This window comes from Peromyscus eremicus, chromosome 9 (assembly GCF_949786415.1).
Source record: "Peromyscus eremicus chromosome 9, PerEre_H2_v1, whole genome shotgun sequence".
In the NCBI taxonomy this organism is placed as follows: domain Eukaryota; kingdom Metazoa; phylum Chordata; class Mammalia; order Rodentia; family Cricetidae; genus Peromyscus; species Peromyscus eremicus.
The window spans coordinates 45,905,421-45,914,963 of NC_081425.1; the positions used below are offsets into that span (position 1 = coordinate 45,905,421).

Here is a 9,543-nt window from a genome sequence, read left to right on the forward strand (position 1 = left end):
AATCTATGAAGTGTGGAGCATTTGTTCTGTCATTTTTATCTATAATGAGCAAAACAAAGATTTATGTCTTAAAGATTTTTCTTCTAAATTTAAAATACCTCCGAACCAGATAACACTGTTATATAGAGCTATTCATTTGAGTCTCTTGTTGTCCCAGGATTTTTAAAATAGGCAAAACTTGGGACTATGAACAGTAATAGAGATCTTTCCTAGTGTTCACAAAGCACTGGGTCCAACCCCCGGGGATTCAAAATAAGTAAATAAAATACACCTTGTTTTCATGTGTTCCTTTGTTATGTTTTTGCTTTCTCTTCCTCTCTCCCTCCCTTCTTCCTCTCCCTCCCCCACCCCCTCCCTTTTTGAGGGATTTTTCAAGACAGGCTTTCTCTATGTAGTCCTGGTGACAGGAAAAGGTAAAACTTTATTTATACTTTTAGCAAAAGAGTGGAGACTGGAAAAGGTTTATTTGGCTCACACTTGCGTATCACTCTTGATCATGGAAGGAAGTCAGGGCAGGAACTCAAACAGGGCAGGAACCTGGAGGCAGGAGCTGATGCAGAGGCCATGGAGGGGTGCTCCTTACTGACTTGCTCCTCATGGCTTGCTCAGCCTGCTTTCTTATAGAATTCAGGGCCCCCAGCCCAGGGTTGGCACCATCCACAATGGGCCGAGCTCCCCTCCATAGATCACTAATTAAGAAAATACCTTGCAGCTGGATCTTATGGAGGCATTTTCTCAATTGAGGTTCCTTCCTTTCAGATAACTCTAGCTTGTGTCAGGTTGACATAACACTAGCCAAGACAGGCAATGCCTCTAAATTTATGAAAGATTTACCTAGCCTATAATAACAGTGGGGGAAATACCAGCTACATGGTAGCCCCTACGGAGCACTGCATGCTATGTCATGAACATGCTACATTTTAGCAGCCCAATAATTATTTTAAGCTAAAACCCCCAAAGAATCAATGGCTTAAAAATACTTAATTTCAGCTTCTTTTACTGCCGGGTGGTGGTGGTGGTGGTGGTGGCGGCGGCGGCGGCGGCGGCGGCGGCGGCGGCGACACACGCCTTTAATCCCAGCACTCGGGAGGCAGAGGCAGGCAGATCTCTGTGAGTTTGAGCCCAGCCTCATCTACATAGTGAGTTCCAGGACAGCCAGGACTACACAGTGAAACGCTGTCTCAAAAAACCAAAACCGAAACAAAAATAAATAAAACAAAAAAACCATTCTTTTACTGATTTAAGCTGCACCTTCCAAAAATTATAGTTATCCTAAACCTCTTCACAGTAGCTTTACATCTTGACGGAGATGAACCATGAGCACAGCAATGAGGAATCAATTAAACTATCTGAAACTCTGGCTTTCCGTTTTCCTCCTGTAGATGCTCTTTCTCCAACCTCCTCTTCCCCCGTGTGGTTGCAAAGCCTTTTCCCTAGCTGTGTGGGGGGCCATTGCATCTAAAGGCCCCCATGCGCACACATGCACACAAATGCTCGTCTCTTCTCTTCCTCTGTCCATGGTCAATTAAATCCGATGCCCTCCTCCATGCACACACAGACACAGAAAATGAAACGGCTTTCCCTATTAACAGTATCATCCTAACCCTACCACTATCCTATCCTCCTCAAATGATTCAGGTGAGGAAACTGAGCCTTGCAGATGTTCAGAAAATGTCCCACGGTCACACAGTAGTTATGCTGCAAAGACGGGCTTTGAAGTTTGCATTCTGATCCTGTGAAAAAAGGATCACCACAGCCTGTTGTCCTGACATGTGGAGACGGGACGCCAGTGTCCTGGAATAGCCAGGCAGTTAATGCTACTGGCTGGAAGTTGGAAGCATCAGCTTGGTTCAAGATAACTCAGGAAAAGTTTACAGAGGAAATCCACATAAAGGCAAGAATCAGCGGAGTGTTATACTTATCCAGACTGTAGTACCTGTGGTCAGACATCAAGTGAGGAGGAAAAGGAAAGAAAAGATGTGTGCGCACCTACATATAATCGTGTACCTACTTAAGGCTCAGAGACCCCCCCCCCCCCCCCCGAAAGACTATAAGTGGACCAAAGATGCTCAGCCTCTTTCTGACCTTAACATCCAGCATAGCACAAATCCCTTCCCAGTCTCTGCCTCCAGGAAACTCTCTGGAATGGATCTAAATAAAAGTGTGCTATTTTCAGAATCATTACTTGTTATTTTATTAATCTTACTTTAGTAACTATAATGTTATTTTTAAAACCGTTTATTTTTTTCATATTCATTTAATTTATATAGTGTTTGATACTGATACAGATTCTAATAAGAATTTCCAACCTTTTGACATTGTGACATGATGTTATCAACTACAAAAGTGTTAGGCCACATTCATAGCTATTCTGGGACATGCCTGTTTATAGCTTTATCATTAGTAATAATAATTATAATAATATAACCTAGATTATAGAAAATCAGTTATATTTAGTCTACCAGGAAAGTATCTCTGTACTGCGGTCTATCTGAGTTCAAAGTAAATGAACGGCCACAAAAGGTGGCAACCTCTGTGTCATCTCCCAGAGGCTGCATCTGACTTGCCTCTTCTCTTAGCTCTTGCTTCTTTCCTTCTTGACATATAAAAACACCAGCCTGGAGAGACACAGGGGGATATTACCTACTTGTATACTCTTGAATATAGAGGGAAAATCATAGTCAAATAAAGTTACCAGGATACCGATGAATGCCTACAAACAAAGATGTAATTGCCGCACTAAAGGAAGAATCTGGGAGTGTCTTCAATTGAGCCACAGCTTCCATGGCCCCCGGGGCTGCTCTACAGAGGCAGTTAATCATCTGCCTGCGCAATCAGATCGATGCTCATGACCTTTCTCTTCGGTTGTCTTTTCCTCTTGTGGTTCCCTGTATCCCTATAGTTGAGAGGAAGACAGTGGAATCGTTTCCTTGGGGTGGAGAGAATTCATATAAAACAGTAACATGTTATGTGCTATTCGAGTGGAGTTCTCTAATAAAAAGTGTAAGGGTAAAGCTTATCATGGATATCATTTAGAGTCTTAAACATACTCACACATCTTTTTCCAATTGACTCGTGTCCATCATTGTGTAATAGAGAGTGTGGAATAAATCACCCCTGGATGAAGGAAATACCTGTTGTTACATCCAGGAGAGGTTGAGATGGGGGATATGGTGAATGAGCTGTTGAACTTTCACAAGTGAGTTCCCTGAGAAAAATATCTAATATTACCTGGAACGTAGAATTGTTATGTGTCTATTCATAGGTCCCCAAATTCAATTTGAAACACTCAAGACCCGGTGGTTGTCTCCAACCCTTTGGTGTCATCGCAAACTGAACCGACTGTGAGGAAGTCTGGGAGCCATCAAGCAGTCTTTGTGCCTGCAGGAGAGGCACGCAGCGCTGGCCTTCTAGAGTTTCTCTTCCAGGAGACAGCAAACAATCCCTCCCTTAGCTTGCCTCTCGAGTTAAAAGGAGATGGGAAGTGTGAGGCGAGTCAGGGAGTGCTCTGGCAGGGTCAGGGGCTGAACTTGAAACCCATCCAACAGATATGGGTCAGTGTAGACTGTGTTTAAAAGACAAGCCTGGACCTGGAGTTCCTCAGGTTTCAGGAACACTGAAGCACCTTGCTTCTTGCAGTCCACTGTTCTGACAGCAGCTTGAAGTTTCTTCTGGCTGTATCCTTCTCGGCCAGGACTGACGATCTTTGTGATTTTTCTAGGTCCTTTTTTTTTCCCCCCCCAACAAAGGCCTGTCTTGCCTTTGTCAAAGGCTGAGCGTCCCCTCTCTGGAGACTTGTAGCACTTGAGTCTCACCCTAAAGCATTTGCTGTATGTCCAGCACTTTCTATATAGGTTCATGGGGGTCATTATTTTTTTTGTGGGGATCACTCTGTTGGCAGTGCAATAAGAAGAGAATGGAAAGGAGGATACCAATAGAAAGCTCTTCGAGGGCAAAAGTGAAGAAAAAAGGCAGAAATCCTGTGTATGTAGAAGAGACTGTCAACTAAGTCAACAGCAGCGTTAGACTTGGCTATCAGTTACGCACTTATGAAGCAAGGTGGGGGGTGTAACTTGAGATGGTTGTCTGGTGGTGGGGCCACGTGCCATAGGAGGGACTGTAGAGAATGTGGAAACCAAGACATGAGACAAAGAGCACTAGTTTATCACTGGACATGCTGAGGTTGAGATTCTGTAGGACTTAGATGGATACAGGATTAGTATCCTCAGGTATAGTGGATAATGGACCTCTAAAATAGTCAATGGGATCTTGGAGGGAAGTAGAAGACCCAAATAACCATACCATGAAAGAAGCAGAAATTTTGAGAAGTCATCAGCATTTAACACCCACGATGCTCTGGGTTCAGTTCTCAACACTGACCAAATGAGAAAGACATTAAGAACCAAGGATAAGGTCTGTTTGGAGCTGTGACTGCGGGTCTCTGTTCCACAGGATGGGGATTGTGAAAGTTGTCAAGAATAAAGCCTGCTTTAAGAGATTCTAAGTGAGATTTAGAAGGCGGTGAGAGGGTAAAACTGACTACTATGCTCAGAAATGGTGATCCAGGACAAAAATAAGTACAGCACACCCAAATACAGGATGGTAGTTCATGAAACTAACAGAAATATCATCTGCCAGATTGCGTATACCCGTATAGAAAGGGATATGAGAGTCTGCACAGCATATGCACAGGAACTGCCAGAATACAGTGTGAAAGTCGGCCTGACAAATTATCCTGCAGCCTACTGTACTGTCCTGCTGCTGCTGGCCCGCAGGCTTCTCAGTAGGTTTGGTGTGGACAAGATCTATGAAGGCCAAGTGGAGGTGACTGGAGATGAATACAGTGTGGAAAGCATTGATGGTCAGCCTGGTGCCTTCACTTGCTATTTGGACGCAGGTCTTGCCCTGACTACAACTGGCAATAAAGTTTTGGGGCCCTGAAGGGAGTTGTGGCTGGAGGTTGTCCATTCCTCATAGCACCAAACAATTCCTGGGTTATGATTCTGAAAGGAAGGAGTTCAACGCAGAAGTACACCGTAAGCACAGCATGGGTCAGAACGTTGCAGATGACATGTGTTCCATAATGGAGGAAGACGAAGATGCCTATAAGAAACCATTCTTTCAGTTCATAAAGAGTATCAAAACTCCAGACATGATGGAGGAGATGTATAAGAAAGCTCATCCAGCCATCAGATAGAATCCAGCCCATGAGAAGATGCCTGAGAGAATTGAAGAAGAAGAGGTGGAACCATCCCAAAATGCCCCTTGCCCGGAAGAAAGATTGTATCACTCAAAAGAAGGCAAGCTTCCTCAGAGCTCAGGAATAGGCTGCTGAGAGCTAAAGCAATTTTCTGTGAGGATTTTTTCATAAAGATAATAAACTTATTGGCCAAGCCAAAAGAAGACGAAGGAAGAGGAGGAGGAGGAGGAGGAGGAGGAGGAGTAGGAGGAGGAGAAGAAGAAGAAGAAGAAGAAGAAGAAGAAGAAGAAGAAGAAGAAGAAGAAGAAGAAGAAGAAGAAGAAGCGAGGATAAGGTGATGCAACACCCAAGAGCCTTGGAAACGAATGGTGACTGGCAGGAGCCATCTCAATGGGGTGAGAAAGCCAGAGCCAGAGGATGTGGCTTAAGGAATGAATGGTGGGTGGAAAAGTGAAGGAAGGGAGCAGTCTCCTTGTCTCCTGGGGCTCCGAAGTAAAGGAGAAAGGGTGCTGGAGAGGGTCGTGCCAAGTGTCCAACAGGAGCCAAGAAGAGAGTCAATGTCGTCATTCATGGAGGGCAAAGGACTCCAGGACGGGAAGAGAATGAGGTTCTGGGCAGCCGGAGGTCCTTGAGAATCAGGAAGGAACAAGCTGTGACCATGGGAGGAGGAATTCCCATGTAAGAATTTAGGATGGATGATGCTATGAGACCCCAAAATCTGAGGAAGAGGACAGGTAGAGATCCAAAGACTTGGATCAGAAAGCACATCCAAGTACTGGCTTCTCTTTTTTTCTCAACAAGGAAAAAAAAATCACCGAAGTTTTACCTCTTCAGGAGCTCAGGGGTGGGAAGAAAACTTGAGGAGAGGGAGGAAGGTGTGTCTTGCAGTGTCGTCCCTCCCCGATAGCTGTGCTTCTGATGTTCTTGGGCCTTGGACTGAGAATGTTCACACAGTGGTTGTCCTTTGCCACGGTCACCACTGTACGAGGTGGTCGTGGGTAGTCCCGTTTCACACATGGAGCCAGCTGGGCCTCAAGTAGGAAGTGCCAAGTCTAGGAGGGTGCCCTAGCAATACCTGCCAAATGAATGGGCTACATAGACTGCACTCTCCAACTCAGTTACACCTATGTGTGATGCTTCTTTCAATAGAAGTTTTGCTAGTGAGTCTGTTCACATGTAGTCTTGAATCAGCAATAAGCTCAAAAAAAAAAAAAAAAAAGTCACCGTATGAAAAACACAAAAAGTGGCTGGACAAGGAAGTGCCAGGGCTACTGTATTTACTCCAAACAGAAAAGCTACTTGCCTGGTTATGACTGATTGGGAAATGAGGTTTAATTGGACAAAGCCCTTGAAGCTCCCAAGTCCAGCACTTCCAGCAAGGACCTCCCCGCCTGCAGGAGCATGGTATTGATGTGTGCTCAGTTTCTGTTTTACCGTGATTACTATCTGGATGAAAATTCCTGCCAAAACATTTCACTGAACGATTTACAATAGACTTTCCAAGGCTCTAACTGAAGGGTGGCAGCTGATGTCAGCATGAGCGTGCTAGCATTCACCAGTTCATCCGGCTGAATAAGAAGTAACCACCGGTGTCTTTGGGAACCCTGCAGGCTCTTCATAGTTGTAAGTCAAAATCTACTGTGTGCTCTTTTCACCATTATGCCAGCAAAAGAGGATTGTGCAAATAAAAAAATGTCATGAAGTGTACAGATAGGACATTGGACTCCCAAGTTCCTGTGGGCAGGTATTTAACTTTCCCCAGTAGTCATTTCAGAGAACCGGACCAATGTCTGGTACACAATGTGGGGTAAAAATTGCGTGTTGAACTGAGTCGAACAGCATCAACATTACAGGTGGCTTTTTTATTCTCCTAGAGCCGAGCACAGAACTGTCCCTGGAGGACGCTGTGCGCATGAACACTCTTAATTCATTATTGAAGTTCTGGATGAATTATTAATCCCGGAGAAAAATCCTTAGCAGGAGTTGTCTGTCATTGCCATGGGAGGAGAATGGGTAGTAACCCATTTAGGTAGTTTTCCTACATCATCACCCACTTTCCCCTCCTCCGGAATTAGATTCTGCTGCTCCCCAAAGCTGCGGCTGTCATTCTCGTTCTGTCCCTGACTTAACGGTTTGACCTCAAGATGAGTCACTTAATCTCAGTTTAGTGCTTGTTTCCCCGTCAGTGAGAGCAGCCAAGGGGGCCTGGCTGTGCAGCCAGCAAATAACCAGGCCTAAAAACTGGCTGCGTTACTCAGTGCCATCCATCATTTCTGTAAGGCCAAAGGAAATGAATCACAGACACAAAGCCCCAGTGGGCTTCCCTAACTCCTACCAAATGAGCCCTTTGGGGTGGCTAAGTCAGTGTAGAATGCAGTGAAGGGGGAAAGACAGGGAGCTGGTGATGACTGCCCTAAACCCAACGGGGAAAGTCTGGCCACAGAGGGCAGGGCCAGGGTAGAGACACAACTCTAGCTGGAGTGGCTGTGAATAGCTTGCACCCTTGAAGAGAACCCACCAGCCTCTGCTTTTCATAGATAAACACGTAAGACAGCATGTGAGCTCTCCAACCCTTGGCAATTAAAATCAAGTGAACTTACACACAGGTTTGTAGAATAAATTCAATATGAGACACACACACACAAACACACACACACAAACACACACACAAACACACACACACACACACACACACACACACACACACACACACACACACATGCACCATAAAGCCTACAGGAGCAATGTGAAAGAGGGCCACGCAGTGTGTCTCATAGAGTGGTGAGTGATGAAGGATGAATTGCCCAAAGAGCAGAGGCTGAGGTGGGATTCCCTTACCTTGACTCCTTGTGCCCTAAGTCTGTTTTCCCCAAGGAGTAAGAAGATCCACAGAGATGAAGGCCCACATTCCTATGAGAACAATCTAGAAAGGTCCAGGGTAGATAACACACCTTCACTACAACAGAATTAAGAGAGGACCACAGAGTATGATCCATTGTCATGGATGTGGTCATAGCCCTGAGAGGGGCACAGGACAGTTGGAAACCTTGAAGACACTGCATTAGCTAACCAATGTTTAGAACAGGGACCCCTGCTAATCAGAGGGCAAACTTGAAATGTGTCCACATTGTCTTCCTGGGCATGTTTATATGCAGGGTTCTCCAGGCACCAGAAGAATGCCTTTGAGTCTGCATCAGCTTGCAGCTCAGCTCACAGCATTGTCTAGGTAACAGCAGGAATTGATGGGCACTTCCATTACACATAAAAGCCTCTAACATTTTATGTGTAACACTGTAAATCTTATCTGTAGCATCCAATGTGACTGATGAGACAGGTCCTCACCGCAGCAGAGTATCTCAAGAATCTCACGTGTAACAGTAGTTTAAGAATATCTTTGTTTGCTGACAGTATTTATAAGCTATGTAAGCCATAGTAGGAGTCAATAAATATGCAATATCATAAAACATTAAAATCATAAACAGTGCTTTGAGAGAAAAGGTAATTTCTCAATGTTTAAAAGGGAAAAAAAGAAAGCAATAATATACTGCATAAAAGAACAATCCAGGGGCTGGGCAGGTGTCTTAGTCATTAACACTCTTGCCACGCACACATAAGGACCTGTGTTTGACCCCCAGAACCCACATAAAAAAGCCAAGCATGATGGCCCATTCTTTAATCCTAGCACCAATACCAAGACAGATATATCCCTGGGCCTTGCCATCCCTCCAGTGTATCCTAGTCAGGAAGCTCCAGGCCAGTGGAAGATCCTGTCTCCAAAACAAACAAAGAAAAAAGTGAATGGAACCTGAGGAATAACTCAGATGTGTCCTCTAGACTCCACACACCCGTGTACACACACACACACACACACACACACACACACACACACACACACTATTCCCACAGAGCTGTACTGAGCACCGAGAAAGCCCTTGGTGGTCTCTGTCAGTAGTTAAGTCTTATAATTAGTTATCAGATTGAGACTTTTATTCCATTCATTGGTCAAGGTCCATTCAAATAAAGACTGTAGCTTTAGGTTCAAGTACAGTGGATAGATCCTTCAACTTCCTGTTGGAGACAATTGAGATCGGATCCAATCTAGTTACCTGCTTTTCCATTTGCTCCTCTACTGTAGGTGTTCAAGGGAAGGGCGGGGCAATCGTCTTCCGTCACCCCAAGTCATGGGGTGGATGAGCAGATGTGGGTAGTGACTCCTTAATGGATCAGTACTATTGAATGTTGATTATCTTTAATTTTCCTTAATGTTACACTGCTGTTCTCCAGTGGCGAGGCACTGGCCAGCATACCCGCTTGCCTTCCTTTGGGTAACAGCACCTGGGTTT

At 44.8% G+C, this 9,543-nt stretch overlaps 1 pseudogene; it reads left to right on the forward strand.

Annotated features, from left to right (window-relative positions):
- Positions 1-4,284: 4,284 nt before the first annotated feature.
- LOC131919896 (large ribosomal subunit protein uL18-like) lies at positions 4,285-5,342 on the forward strand (annotated as a pseudogene).
- The last annotated feature ends 4,201 nt before the right edge of the window (positions 5,343-9,543 follow it).